At 42.8% G+C, this 16,353-nt stretch overlaps 1 long non-coding RNA gene across 5 annotated transcripts in view; it reads left to right on the top strand.

The window, feature by feature from the left end:
* The window catches only part of LOC141265720 (uncharacterized), an 87,545-nt gene that overhangs the window by 30,249 nt on the left and 40,943 nt on the right, over positions 1-16,353 (top strand). The window contains exon 2 of one of the 5 annotated variants that reach the window (XR_012320154.1): positions 13,731-13,793. The exons of the other annotated variants lie outside the window; for them this stretch is intronic. This is a non-coding gene — a long non-coding RNA (uncharacterized lncRNA). The remainder of the gene's footprint in view (positions 1-13,730; positions 13,794-16,353) is intronic. 5 annotated transcript variants of the gene reach the window in all.

The raw sequence follows: 16,353 nt of genomic DNA, 5'->3' as shown, positions 1-16,353 counted from the left end.
AAAAAATTTCTCTATCTACTCCTATATAGTGTGTTTGGAACCAATTTAGCTGAATACGGATGGAACCACCACACTAATAGGAGATATCAGGAAAAATTATGAATTGGCAAAAAAGGACAATGTATGAGGCAGTGACACACACTGAGTGCACTACAACCAGACGGGGTTGAAGCACACACTACAGGGTGAGCTGCACTCACACACCAGACCTTGCAGACAGCGGTGAACAGTACAGATGCAGAGCACTGTGCACTAGTGCTGCAAGACGGAAAAAAATGTCTCTATCTACTCCTATATAGTGTGTTTGGAACCAATTTAGCTGAATACAGATGGAACCACCACACTAATAGGAGATATCAGGAAAAATTATGAATTGGCAAAAAAGGACAATGTATGAGGCAGTGACACACACTGAGTGCACTACAACCAGACTTGGCTGAAGCACACACTACAGGGTGAGCTGCACTCACACACACAGACCTTGCAGACAGCGGTGAACAGCACAGGGAACTGTGCACTAGCACTGCAAGGCACAGTGATTTAGAAAGTAGCTTGGGTAAAGCAGTATAGAGCAAATAGGTAGCTAAAACTGTCCCTCAGAACAACAGCGTCCTATCCCTAACTGAATTCACAGCAGAGTGAGCTCAAAATGGCGGCGGTGGCTTTTATAGTGCATCATGACATCATTTCAGCAGCCAATCACAGCCATGCCATTAGTTAAGATGCCTACATGCCTAACAGGATGTGCCCACACTTCTTAGGATCCTCATTGGCTGAATAAAATGAAAATGTCTCATTGCATTATGGGAACTTCCGATTCCGGTATACGATATTGCAAAAGTATCGGAATTAAGTATCGGAATTCCGATACCGCGAATATCGGCCGATACCCGATATTTCAGTATCGGAATGCTCAACACTAGTTGTATGCTGTTATGCCTGATTAGGGGACCCCTCCTTGCTTCCAGGCATGGCATCACCCCTTGTGAGGGAGACAATGCCACTGTGGCAACCGGACCCCTGGGGTGCCACAACAGCGCTGTTACTGAAAATAATCTCTATACAAAGACCAGCACTGCTATTATCGCTATATGGTCACAGCACAGTTATATATAGTAACTTACAGCTGACGTTCTTTCTGATTAAACTGTTCACTTTTCCCGTCTTTTCCATGTGGCCCAGACCGACACGACGACTTCTTCATCCAGGACTCAGAGTCTCAGGTCTGCAGAGATCACAACAAAGACACATTTGACTCCTTACATTTCAGGCCCCGTCCCCATCTATTCCCAACCTGCATAAACACCTCTTCCTGCTGATACCCCAATACTGAGCCTCTGTTGCTGTATGTGTCCATATTACTGCACCTTCTGTGTGCTCTCAAGATGGTAAAACAACCCTCTCTAGAATATAGCAAGTGCCCTAGAAAACAGTGACCACATCTTGCCCCCTAGAAAGTAATAATACCCGCTTTGTGCTCCTCTGACAGTCACAATAACCTGAGTTCCTCTATAACAATAAGTGCCCACTTAACATTTAAAAATGTCCTGAGTCTCCCCCCCATGTACAGCTCCCCTATACACAGTATGATGCTCTCCTATACACAGTATAATGCCCCCTCACTGTATAGTACCCAGCACACAATATACTGACCCCTTAGTAGCCTCCAAATTGATGTCTCCAACACTGTATGATGGACCCCACACTGTGCAAAGACCCCACATTATCTCCCACACTGTATGATGGCCCCCACACTGCACAAAGAACCCACATTATCTCCCACATTTTATGATGGACTCCACAATATACAAAGACCCAACATTATCTCCCACACTGTATGATGGCCCCCACACTGTGAAAAGACCCCACATTATCTCCCACACTGTATGATGACCTGCACACTGTGCAAAGACCCCACATTATCTCCCACACTGTATGACCCTAACTGTAATCCCCACACTGTATAAATAACCTCCATATAGTATAATGCACCAGATTGTCCTCAATATAGTATAATGCACTCCCCATAGGCAGAGTCTGTAGGATAATCCCCCCCATAGGCAGTCTGTAGCATAATCCCCCCACCCCCCATAGGCAGTCTGTAGCAAAATCCTCCCACCCGCTATAGGCAGTCTGTAGCATAATCCCCCATAGGCAGTCTGTAGCATAATCCCCCAACAGGCAGTCTGTAGCATAATCCCCCCATCCCCCCATAGGCAGTCTGTAGCATAATCCCCGCACCCTCATAGGCCGTCTGTAGCATAATCCCCCCACCCCCCTATAGGAAGTCTGTAGCATAATCCCCCCACCCCCCATAGGCAGCCTGTAGCATAATCCCCTCACCCCCCATAGGCAGTCGGTAGCATAATCCCCCCACCCCCATAGACAGTCTGTAGCATAATCCCCCCCATAAGAAAAAATAAATAAATAAGCACAATACTCACCTCTCTCTCCTCCTGGTTTCCCCGCTGTTCTGAGCGCCTGGCCCGCACACATCTTCAGCACAACCGGCCAGGCGCCAAGTGATGACATCAGTGACGTCAGACACAGAGGACGCTATCTGGACTGATGGGAGAGGAAGCGTCGCTCCCTCTCCCATCACTGAGCTCGAGGTTGCGGTGAATGGTGGGGGGGCCCGATGCTGGCACCGGGGGCCCCCCTCCTGCTCAAGGGCCCCATAGTGGCCGCCAGGCAGTGCAGGGACATCGAGCCTCCCTGCTCTGCCCAGAGTGTAACTGTAGCGGCGTGCTGCTCATGCCGCTACAGTTACAATAGTGTAGCTCCGGGTGGGCCCCCTCAGAGCGCGGGGCCCCGGGGTGACTGCCCCCTCTGCCCCCCCCCGGTAGCTACGCTACTGGCCTTCACCATTCTTGTTTAAAGAAATAATTTTTTATCTCAGGTCTTGTGACATTTCTCTTCCATTTGATGCAATTGCTGACAGCATGAAATGTGAAGGGATTTCTTTGCTAAAGGGGTTGTCACATTTATAAGATTATCTCAGTACAGGAAGATTTTTTTTAACATATCTAACTGTGGAACTTATTTTTACTCCAAGATCTATTGATTAAAATGTACTGTTTTTGCGGGAAAACAACTTTAAGAGCTGCACAATACTTAGTGAATTAGGCGCATCTTCACTGGCGTGCGTCGGTGCCAGAGATCTACTCATGTCAGAGACTAGCTTTTTGGAGTAAGTTAAGACTCAAAAGTAACACGACTTTTCATGAATTTTTTTTTGGGGGGGCAGAGTCCCTGGGCAGGAGAGGAAGCAAAAGAGAGTATACAGACATTACAGCACAAGATCGCAGCTGATTCTTTCTGTGAAGTAAAGCTTTTGCTGCTTGATTTGAAAGGGAACCTGTCAGCTTATATATGCAGCCCAACCGTGGACAGCATGTATCAGCCACTGGTTGTACGATCACAGCCATATAAGTTGCAAACATTCTTCTAATAGCCGCTGGGGACTGAGACGTGATATTGACTAGTCGTACAGATGAGTTCCTGGCGGTTTCTCCCCGCCCCCTAACAGTGACTGGCAAAGCTCTGCCTATACTGGTAAGCCTCTGTCAATAGTGCGGCTAGGTCACTATCTTGCCAGTGACTGTCAGCTGTAAAAAAGCATGTTTTCTCACACAGAAAGTGGCGGCTGATACATTCTGCCTACAGTTTGCGCACCATGTATCAGCTAACAGGTTCCTTTTAAACATGCTTTACCTCACAGAAAAAATCAGCTTGCAATCCCTTACTGGCCTGTCTGTATACTATTTTGCTTCCCCCCTGCCCAGGAGCTGTGGTATGATCAGACCATGTTCCTGCACGGTCAGACACAGCAATAGCACAGTACATAGCAGGGAAACATTTATAAGATTATCTCAGCACAGAAATATTCTTTTAACGCATCCAATTGTCCAATTGTGGATCTTATGTATTCCAAGATTTATTCATTAAAATGTACTTTGTTAGTGGGAATAACCCTTCAATAAATTAGGTGCATTGTACTACACCAAGCTCGTTCATTAAGACTGACGTGCACAATGTCAATCTTCATTAATCTGCCATTTTTTGCTTAAATTCTCACATTTTTCAGTATCTCTTCTTGTTGTCAGTATAAACATAGCTGATCAATTACAACAGAAAATTGGTTCCAAAGATATCCAAACTCACAAGTAGCGCAAATCTCTCTCCTCTCCTGGTATGTTGCGGAGTGCCTTTTGAACCCTGTGCAATGAAACATGGGCTTTTTACTAAGAAAGATTTGTTTAAAGAGGATCTTTTGCTAGTCTGAGCATGGTAAACTGACAACAACATGGAACAGTGACTGTAGAGCTGAGTAAAACATAGTTTTTACATTATAATTTCTCATTTCCGTTGCAGAGATATTAACTTGGAAAGTTTAGATTCTAATTTATTCCAGCCCAAAGGGCATTATTAGAGATTCGTCTCTGGGGGCATGTCCTGTACTTCTTCTCCTGGGAAAAAGAAAGCAACATTAAAAAAGGTTCTGTGAGACATGTAATAACAGACAGCCCTGCTCTCGTTCCTGATTTACGCAACCACCATGTAGAGTAGAGCATAGCTATGTGCCATCATTGCTAGAGAAGAGCGGATCAGGAAGCATTGGAATTTTCCTGTTTGTGCGGAAATTTGAATTGCGGATAATAAAGTTAAACGTCATATGTGAAAAAATAATTAAAAAAAAATCCTTACACACATCACTCACCTCCCTAAGCCCCTCAGCTCCTCACCATCGAATCTTCTGATTCCCGCTGCTAATACTAATATCCCCACGCCTCTCACACTGAGCCAGGACTTCTGCGCAAGTGCATGAAAAATAACAACGTTATGATGTCACGATCTGTGCTTTGACCTTGCGAACACATGCACAGAAGCGCCCTGGGCCTCATCAAAGCCAAAAGTTCAGGCTCAATATGAGACGCCTGGGGATTTCAGCACAAGCGGCGGGGATCAGAAAATGTTACAAGGACCGGACGGGCTATTATAAGGAGTGGAGGGGCTGGAGAGTTGAGCGGTTTGGTACCAAAACTAATTACAACCTCTTAAACACAAGTTGAAGATCTAAAGATTTTTAGAACATTTTCTAGATTTGGGGTATCTACAATTACGTAATAAAACTATTCAGTCGGGCCAAATACTTCATAGGAAAAAAAAAACATTTTTCTATTTTGCAACCTGTTGAAACAAATTAATATGAATTGTAGTTATTTATGACCTTGATTACGGTTAGACTATGATGCAGGCTGATATCTCCATATAATAGTTTTCTCAATAGACAATGTCCTTCTGTTTATTATGACTACACGTTCTTGACTGCAGGGGCTCCCATACTACTCACAGTTGACATCAGCTACAAAAGTTCAGAACTAGCACATATTTGCTATGTTATGTATGAGCGAGCAATACTCTCAAGTTTATCAATCATTGACATGCACTTTCTGTATGCATAGTCATAAGATATACACTATTACATTAAAACATTAGTAAAGCTTACCCTGGCCACATACATATGATTCTTGCACACAAAACCAATAGATTTTGTCTGGACTCATATAATGATATGTGACCAAGCGCAGGATCACAATAGTAATTTTGAGGATGCATTTTTAATGCTTACAATAAACAAGAATGGACTGAAAAATTAACACATTATGTGAAATAAATTGTAGCAATGTTTCTTTCATAAACCTTTACATATTTCTTCCATCAAAGGCAACAGAGCAATGGATTAAACACAGATTTACAGAAGTCAATTGATCAGTTTACCTTGTTTATAAAAACCCTTTATATTCCATATATATACAGTACAGACCAAAAGTTTGGACACACCTTCTCATTTAAAGATTTTTCTGTATTTTCATGACTTTGAAAATTGTACATTCACACTGAAGGCATCAAAACTATGAATTAACACATGTGGAATTATATACTTAACAAAAAAGTGTGAAACAACTGAAAATATGTCTTATATTCTAGGTTCTTCAAAGTAGCCACCTTTTGCTTTGATGACTGCTTTGCACACTCTTGGCATTCTCTTGATGAGCTTCAAGAGGTAGTCACCAGAAATGGTCTTCCAACAATCTTGAAGGAGCTCCCAGAGATGCTTAGCACTTGTTGGCCCTTTTGCCTTCACTCTGCGGTCCAGCTCGCCCCAAACCATCTTTATTGGGTTCAGGTCTGGTGACTGTGGAGGCCAGGTCATCTGGCGTAGCACCCCATCACTCTCCTTCTTGGTCAAATAGCCCTTACACGGCCTGGAGGTGTGTTTGGGGTCATTGTCCTGTTGAAAAATAAATGATGGTCCAACTAAACACAAACCGGATGGAATAGCATGCCGCTGCAAGATGCTGTGGTAGCCATGCTTGTTCAGTATGCCTTCAATTTTGAATAAATCCCCAACAGTGTCACCAGCAAAGCACCTGCACAACATCACACCTCCCCCTCCATGCTTCATGGTGGGAGCCAGGCATGTAGAGTCCATCCGTTTACCTTTTCTGCATCGCACAAAGACACAGTTGTTGGAACCAAAGATCTAAAATTTGGACTCATCAGACCAAAGCACAGATTTCTACTGGTCTAATGTCCATTCCTTGTGTTCTTTAGCCCAAACAAGTCTCTTCTGCTTGTTGCCTGTCGTTAGCAGTGGTTTCCTAGCAGCTATTTTACCATGAAGGCCTGCTGCACAAAGTCTCCTCTTAACAGTTGTTGTAGAGATATGTCTGCTGCTAGAACTCTGTGTGGCATTGACCTGGTCTCTAATCTGAGCTGCTGTTAACCTGCGATTTCTGAGGCTGGTGACTCAGAATAATAAACTTATCCTCAGAAGCAGAGGTGACTCTTGGTCTTCCTTTTCTGGGGCGGTCCATTTCCGGTGACTACCTCTTGAAGCTCATCAAGAGAATGCCAAGAGTGTGCAAAGCAGTCATCAAAGCAAAAGGTGGCTACTTTGAAGAACCTAGAATATAAGGCATATTTTCAGTTGTTTCACACTTTTTTGTTAAGTATATGATTCCACATGTGTTAATTCATAGTTTTGATGCCTTCAGTGTGAATGTACAATTTTCATAGTCATGAAAATACAGAAAAATCTTTAAATGAGAAGGTGTGTCCAAACTTTTGGTCTGTACTGTATATAGTAGGTAACCTATTGCATCTAGGATTATTGGTAAATTATCGTTCTATAACAATAATACACTATACGGCCTGTGCACCCGCGTGATCACCACTTACATACACTGTAGTACTGCTGATGACACAAGAGCAGTGTTTCTCAAACTGCGTCCTCACGGCCCTCCAACAGATCATGTTTTCTGGATTTCCTTACTATTGCACAGATAAGAGAACATGTTGCAATGTTTGATTCCTTAATAATAATTCCATCACCTGTGCAATACTAAAAAAATCCTGAAACCATGACGTGTATGGGGGGCCGTGAGGGCTGGAGTTTGAGAAACATTACACTAGAGTCACCAGTGAGTATGACAGCAGCTGCATATGGTGACAGTGACATCTAAACGATTAGACAGGGGGGGGTGTTCGGTCTCTCTGCCCATGACCACCTCTGACCGGATTGCAGGGGTAACATAGCACTGACACGGCAGCAGGATACCTAACTTGGGCCCTCATGACTGCCATCTTAGTCATCCTTTTAGACAAGCCAGAGGTGATAGATTGACAGACATAATACACTACAATTTACAAGTCCTTTAGTAGGTTAAAATAAAAAAGTTAAAAAAAAAGTGTAAGCGATGTAAAAAAAATAAAACTAGCATAAATTGACATTTTCCTCTTGGAGTAAGTTCACACCCTGTGTTTTAGGTGTGATTTTGTGTGTGGAGCATCCACAGCTTACCTGCAGCAAAATCTGCACTGCACTTACATGTCAATTAATATGTACATTTCTAAAAGAAATATGCTCTAAAAGCATTGCAGCAAACAACCAGTGCATATTGTTGCTGTTGATGTACGTACTGTAGTTCACAGAGAATAGGTTAGACAAAATAGATTTATATTCACTTCTAAGCTGAGAATAGTAATGTGACGCACCCAGGGGATAGGGATGACTTGGCGCCCGGGCCTTGTTGTTGCCTGACCTTGGGGGATGTCGCGGTGGTCGGCTCCCGGGCCCGTACCCTGGGGTCACTCTTAAAAGAAGGGGGGAAGTTATATGGGATAGGGGAATGTTCGTGACGCCACCTGTGGCGTCTGGTGAGGATCACCAGCGCTGCGACAGTCCTCTGAGGCCGGTGTTCAGGCAGCTTAGTTGGTGCGGCTCCCCACAGGTGGAGCGGGGCCTCAGGGCAGCGAGAGTGTAGGGATGCAGGGCAGAGGGGACCCAGCCGGGACAGAGGAAGTATAGAAGAATAGGCACGCACACCAGAGTTCACTTCAGTACCTTTACTGGTGGTGTTTCTGGCACGGTCCAGGGTACTTCAGGGTGGGGCCTCCTGTTCCTTGCCTTTGCTTGATAAGTTTCTGACCTGCCTGGAGCTAGGCCTAACTTGGTCTCTGTCTTGCACCTGCTGACCTGGTGGTAGGGCCTTCTGTTGGAGATCACACTCCCTAGTCTCTTGGGCCTCCGTGACTCCTGATCCTGGTACGTAATCAGCTTTTGGTGTTCCTGGGACATATAGTTCGCCAGGGGTTCCGGTTGTTTCTGCTGGATGTAAGGAATCCCTGCAGACGCGGACCCGGTGTCTGGTAAATGGTTTTGGGGTGAGCTGGTTAAGCTCCTCTGCCCCCTATGTTGCTTGCTTACTCCACTCACCTTCAGCCATGCTCGGGGCCCTCTCTAGGCTTCACACGGGCAGTAGGCCTCGCTACTCTTCACCGCTCTTTTGGCATCGGCACGCCCTAGGCTCACTAACTTGAGCTCTCTGAGTCTGGACTGAACTGACTGAGCTCCACTGCAGGAGCTCCTCTCAACAGACTGACCTTCTAACAGACTGACCTTCTCACAGACTGTAGACTCTAGACTGTGACTCCAGACTGTGGACTCCAGACTGAGCTGCCTAGCTCCACCTTCCCTTTTTATATCCCTGACGGACTCCCTCTGGTGGTCTGAGGTGGAAGGTGGAGGTGTGTGAATGCTATGAGGGCCTCTTGTGGAGGAATCCGGCCATGCACCCCTCTGGGATCTGTGGCACCAATGCGCAGCAGGGCGCCACAAATGTACATATAAGACTTAGGCTCGGTTCACATTAATACAGTGCTATTTAGTGTCGGAATACAGTTTTTTTCGGGATTGCGATGGGAACCACAACAGAGCTCCTATGGAGACATTCACTCAGGGTTCCATCAGAATACATTTTTTTTGTGGATTCTGATGGAAACCCTGGTGTAGTGCTCATCAAGAGAGCACTGTGTTAATGTGAACCTAGCCTTAAAGGAGTTTTACACTTTAAGGAAAACTCTCTTACAGTGGTGCTTGAAAGTTTCTTGACCCTACAAAAGATTTCATATTTCTGAATAATATTTGACCTTAATCAGATTTTTACATCACAAAAGTAGATGGGGATTCAAATCAAACAAATGAGTCAAAAATATTAGACTAGGAAGACAAATCGTCGTCATTATCCTGAAGCCTTTTTATGGCTGAGCGGGTGGTGCAGCAGTTTTTACTAATCCTACAAACGCCATTCCTAGTGATGTGTCTGTTCCTAGCATAACTCATTTCGGTGAGAACAATACAGCTTGGGAATACCAATTTTTGCACCAAAGTATTTTAAGCTAAGGAGCACCCCTATTGTTATGTTATAAAAATGTTAGACTGTCATTTTTTTATTGAAAAAAATGATCTAATATCACATGTCTGTGAGTGGCAAAAGTATGTGAACCTTTAGTATTATATGAACAAGAAACCACTGCTGGAGTAGCCACAAACCACCAAAGAAATATTAACAGTGACAGCATACACTTCTCCTATGGGTCTCACTGGACCACGACATTATACATGTAATGTTAAATTTTAATATGTCTTAATTAAAATCCTTTTAATATTTTTTTGGTGGTTTGTGGCTACTCCAGCAGTGTTTTTTTGTTCAAATAGTACATAGGAGTACACCACCTTCATTTTATATTTTTCTTTACATATAAGGGGATCCTTGTACTTTTGCTACATTCCTAACCTGGTCACATATTATGTGCTACATGAATATTTTGCTAGTGAACCATTAGCATTATCAGTTAATTTGAAGGTAAAATAAGAATGTCGTGTTTTCAATTAACGTGATGAATATCATGTGTGAGCAGGCAACCTGATTTATTTAAAGAACCGGGATCTATCAAAGTCTGATCTTCACAACATGTTTGTGGAAGTGTATCATGGCACAAGCAAAGGAGATTTCTGAGGACCTCAGAAGAATTGTTGATGGTCACCATGCTGGAAAAGGTCACAAAAGCTGGAAAAGGTTACAAAACCATCTCTAAAGAGTTTGGACTCAACCAATCCACAGTCAGACAGATTGAGTACAACTGCAGGAAAGCCAAGAACATTATAACTCTTCCTAGAAGTAGTTATCTAACAATGACCATTCCAAAAGCAAATTATATGATAGTCCGAGAGGTCACAAAGAAACCTAAAGTAACCTCTGACCAACTTAAGGACATTGAACTAGAATAATGTACATTGCAGTATTTCATCGAGAAAGCCATTGCTCTCCAAAAGGAACATTGCTGACTGGCTGAAATTTGCTAGAGATCACCTAGAAATGCCAGTAGGCTACTTAAACAATGTTTTCTGGACAGATGAGACCAAAATATGGCTTTTTTGGCTTAAATGAGAAAAACCTCATACCATCGGGGAAACATGGTGGTGGAAGTAGCATGGTCTGGACCTGTTTTTCTGAATCTAGCCAGGACGAGTTGCCAGCATTGATGGAAAAATGAATTCTAAATTTAAGCAGTAAGTTCTGAAGAAAAATATCAGGACATCTGTGAATGAGCTGAAGCTCAAGAAAAAGTGGGTCATGCAGCAAGACAACCCAAAAAAACATAAGTCATTCTACAAAAGAATGGATAAAGTTGAATAAAATTTAAGTTTTGGATTGGCCTAGTCAAAGTCCTGACCTTAATCCTACAGAATTGTGGAAGGACCTGAAGCGAGCAGTTCATGCCAGAAAACAAACCAACATGACAGAATTGAAGGTGTTTTTTGTAGGGAGAAATTGGCTAAAATCTCTCCAAACCGATGTGTTGCACTAATCATCAATTACTGGAATTGTTTAATTGCAGTTATTGCTGCACAATGGGGTCACACCAGAATTTGAAGCAAAGGCTCACATACTTTTGCTACACACAGACTTGTGATATTGGATCATTTTGCTCAATAAAAAAATGGCAAAGTCTAAAATATTTGATTCATTTGTTTGATTGAGTTATTTACTTTTAGTAATTATGTGAAAATCCGATGTAATTTTCGGTCAAATTTATGCAGAAATATGGACTATTCTGAAGGGTTCACAAACTTTCGATCAGCTACATATACCTAAAATAATAAAAGGAGCGGATATATTCACCTTCCCCAGGCCCTGCGCCAACTCCCTGCTGCTTTGGTCTCTGTGTTTTGGCTACAGGAGTAACTTCATGTTGACAGCGCACATCACCACTGCTGCCAATCAATGAGATGCAAGGCTCAATACCATCTACCTCAGCACAGCCAGTGATTGGCTGCAGTGCTGTCGACATGATGTCAATGCTGCAGCCAAAACGCAGAAACCCGAGCAGTGTCAGGGAGGTGGCCCTGTACCTGGGGAGGTTGAGCACCTGCTCCGTTCCTTATTTTAGGTATATAAGAGCATTTGACTGCACTTTCCTTAAAGCCTGTGAATGATCACAATCACTCACAACTGACATGAAAAGTTTTGGAATTGAAATACAAAGTCTATTGGAAAGTTGTGTAACTTTTAATTTATTTGCTAAATAAGCTTTATAAGCATAAAATCAGAAACCCGCATTTAAGGATACATTCGATTACTTCTCTGTTGGTTGTCAGACGTCCATATTCGCCTGCTCTTGATAAATACTTTATAATGTTTGCCTCTTAAATAAACTTTCACTGGTTTCTCTGCTGACTCAATCTGAGCAAAGAATGTTTGCACCTTGGCCTGTGTTGAAAGGATTGCCACACTGAATCATTGATGTTAGCAGACGGAGAAGGGACAGAATGAGAGTCGCACAGACGTATTTTATAAAGGTTTTGTGTTGTTGCATATATTTGGTCGGACCTGTTAAATCTTGTTAAACAGGAAGCAGGTTTTAAGGCAAAGGGTTTCTTACAGTTCATATTCCAGCCCAACAAGAAGCAGAGACTTACAGGAAGCATTTAATTAGATACGGAAGCTTCCCGCTTCCATGACCTTGTTACATTTTGTCTGCAGGACAAAGCTTTCTGTGCAAGTGACATTGGTAATTTATTTCAGTTTTCAAGGGAAAGGGTTGCAGACTTGAGACACTAACACTAAATAAATGGGGTTGGGCAGATGGCATGTGCTGGGTGTTAATGATAGGTAATCATTAGTAATGTATATGAACAGTTCAGCAAAATTCCAATGACATATTTATGAGCCATCTATCAGTTCCATTTACACATAAAGGACACTTATTAAAGGAAGGAAAAGTCACCTACTTGTGTGCATAAAAAATGAAAAAGAAATAACCCAAAGCAGAAGGTCAGGAAACAATAAAGTAAATACTGGATTTCCACAACATATGATAAAACACTAAACCTACTTAGCGTTAATGAAGGACATATCGGTCTTACAAGAACGAACTGTATTTGAACAGATAAAATGATGAAGGGGCTTAAAATTATTACTTGTCAAAACATTTAAAAACTTTTTTTTTAGCAGAAAACAGTAAAAACAATAATAGATAGTCCAGAGTACAAAGCTATATAAACAGTTGATACAGGAGATCTTGTGTATAGTTAGATAGATAAAAAGGTTGAAAAAAGACACAAGTCCAACATGTCCAACCTATAAGCCTAACATGTTAATCCATAGGAAGTCAAAAACCCTACTATATTAAGGGGATGTAGAGTGGGGAAAAAAGTGGGGTGGAATTCAAAGATAGCAAATGTGGACCATTTTCAGAAATCTTTTACCCGTGACTAGTAATATAAGATTTTACAATTAAGGTCCATCTTGAACCTGTTCAATGCATTAACCATCACAACATCTAGAGTATTAAATTATTTAACTGCTCTTCCATGTAGATACACAGAATGCCTCTTTTAAAAAAAAAAATAAAAAAAAACCCTGAATCTACCCTAACCATCCTTATTGTGCTCGGTTTTGTCTTTCACCATATGTTTGCCTGTTGCCCCTTCTTGTTTTCTGCTTGGCAAGTCATTGCAAATATGGTCATCATCTAATGGGATGTCGCAGTGGTCTTCGTTTCAGAAAGTGGAGGAGCCTAGGGGCTATCCAAGCACTGAGATGATGAGATCCCTGACCCTAGTTTTATGGGCACACACGACAGTCATTCCATGTGAATTTAATAAATCTATTGAACTAAAAATAGTAGGTTTAATTACAGAAATAAAGAAAATGTTCAAATATTATAATTATTATAATATAAATAATCAAATATTCATATGTCCATGAAGGTAAAACATGGGCATTTCACATCATTTTAGTTGCCTGGAATGGCCATTTGAGAATCATAATGTACAAAATTAAATGAGTAACTAATATAGATGTCACTTGACTTTGCAGAGACCATACTTTTTTAGGGCTGTTCCTTCAGGAAAAAATGTGATTGGCAGCAACAAAGTACAGGTAAGATCAAGTAACTAAAGATGTGATTGGCAGTAAACTAGTCTCAATGCAACACTCTACAGAATCAACAGGACTGTAGGGGAACCTAAATGAAAAAATTGTCTGTACAATAGTATGTATAACTGAGAAGCCCTGTCACACACACACACCAATTGATTGGTCATTTATGGGGGTCTTTCATTGCCAGCAACACATCTGCCCTTGTAAATATTGGATTTGCTGTTGAAAAGATTAATTCTGTATGGGACCGAATGATTTAGTCACCAAAAAGTTTAGAGTGCCCCATATAAACAAGCGTCTCTATTGTGGATCTGTGCTCATCATTAAGGGTAGAAATCTGCTCATGTAAATCCTCGCTTTGCCCATTAAGTGACTATATCTGTTTCAGCTTTTTATCAAAGTCTTTGTTTACTTCATTTGCATAGGTCTAGTTAGGTGTGTAGAATTCTGCTCAAAACTTTGGGGTGATAAAACAACTCACATTTACTGAACGGGAACAACAAGAACTCTTTGGTCGGAGTTGATGACTCAACTACGTCTGAGTGTCTACCTCCTGTGTGCGTACACTCCTGAAAAAAGTGCACGGCAGTGCTCACGTTCGTTCTGCCGTCACCATTGTGGTCTATGGCCTCCTTCACAGCATACGTCCGGACCCCATTTTGAGGGGAATTTTAGGACGTATGCCCCGACGGGGACACAGAACACAATGTGAAAGCACTAGTGATGAGCGAGCATGCTCGCTACTGCTCGGTGCTCTCCCGAGCATCTCACTGCTCGAGATGCTCGGCGCTCGCCGAGTATTTCCGTGGTTGCTCGGGGGAGCTCGAGTCTCCTCCCTGGATGTTTGGCGCTCTTTACAGAGCCAATGAACATGCAGGGATTGCCTGCCACTCACTGTAATGCCGTAGCCATGTTGGTTGTGGCATTACAGTGATTGGCTGGCCGCACAGTGTCATCATGTCTATATCAGACCTGGCGCCGCCATGCTCGTCACTGTCACTCTGGAATTAGACAGTGTAGGGAGAGGTGCTGCTTAGCTAGGGAGAGATATGCTTGTTTCTAGTTAGTATAGGTGTACCAAACTATATTAGAGACACATATCCATCTCAACAAACAGTCCTTCTGAGGACTAATCCATTGCAGAGATATCAGGCAGGCAGTGTATATAGGCAGGCAGTGTATATAGCAGACTGCAGTGCACATAGCACAAGAGGCTCCATTCCAGTTTTGTCTGCTGCGGCTGTTAGACATTTCTAGAAATAGGCCTAGGTCTCAGGGGCCAGGAATAATTTTTTTGGGATCTTAATCCTCATTATTTGCTTAAAAAGCAATCCAGAGAACCTCGTTGTTCTGCGCCATTTGCTTGTTGGCACTGTAGAATACAGCCAGGTCCTTTCCATATTACAGCACTAAAAATCCAGCTATTTAAAACTGGTTTGTCTATCACACGGATCACATATAATTACGCTGAAAATACTGCCATTTCTGGCCTTCATTAAAATTTGTTTCAGTGTGTCAGTGAAGCAATTGACACCAGTTTGCTGTTCAAAATAGTTACCTACAGGCCAGGTATTTAAAACTGTGTTTTCTCCGTCACACGGATCACATATACGTTTTCAGAAAATACTGCCATTTCTGGCCTCCATTAAAAAAATGTTCAGTGTGTCAGAGAATTTATTGACACCAGTTTGCTGTTCAAAATAGTTACCTACAGGCCAGGTATTTAAAACTGAGTTTTCTCCGTCACACGGATCACATATACATTTTCAGGAAATACTGCCATTTCCGGCCTCCATTAAAAAAAAATTTCAGTGTGTCAGTGAAGCAATTGACTCCAGTTTGCTGTTCAAAATAGTTACCTACAGGCCAGGTATTTAAAACTGTGGTTTCTCCGTCACACAGATTACATATAACTTCGCTCCAAATTCAGCCATTTGTAGTGAGCGTGGAAGATATTGTCCTCCATTTAAAATGGGCAAGGAGCGTGGCAAGGGACGGGGAACTGGACGTGATGGTGATGGTGCATGCAGAGGCCGTGGGCAAGCTGAAATTGTGCCACAACAAACACCCACATCTTCTCGCCCGACCTTCCTGTCCCAATTCCTAGGGGACCGCAGCACACCACTATTGAACCCAGAGCAGTGTCAAAAGGTTGTTGGTTGGATAGTGGATAATGCTTCCAGTCACTTTGCCACCACCACCACCACCACCCTGTTTTCCACACGGTCAAGTCTCAGTAGCCGTGAGTCTGGACTGCATATTCCTCACCCTGATCCTCCTTCCTCCCACCATGCCGAGTGTCCGGAGACAACTGATCCCACACTTGGACACTCCGTAGAGCTGTTCACTTTTCCATTTATAGATTTGGGCCTCTCGCCCGGTCCACCTGAAGCGGGGCAAGAGGAGATCGCATGTAGCGATGCCCAAATATTTGAGCAGCCACGGTCACACGAAGGCGACGATGGGAAAGTGTCACAAGAGGTGGATGATGATGAGACACAATTGCCAGAAAGTCAGGAGGAGGACCAGGGTGTGGAAGTGGAAGACGAGGTGGTGGATG

This window comes from Phyllobates terribilis, unplaced genomic scaffold, assembly GCF_046119375.1.
Source record: "Phyllobates terribilis strain yellow unplaced genomic scaffold, ASM4611937v1 Scaffold_4__5_contigs__length_816908805, whole genome shotgun sequence".
NCBI classification, from domain to species: Eukaryota; Metazoa; Chordata; class Amphibia; order Anura; family Dendrobatidae; genus Phyllobates; species Phyllobates terribilis.
This window is presented reverse-complemented; position numbering and strand designations above follow the sequence as displayed.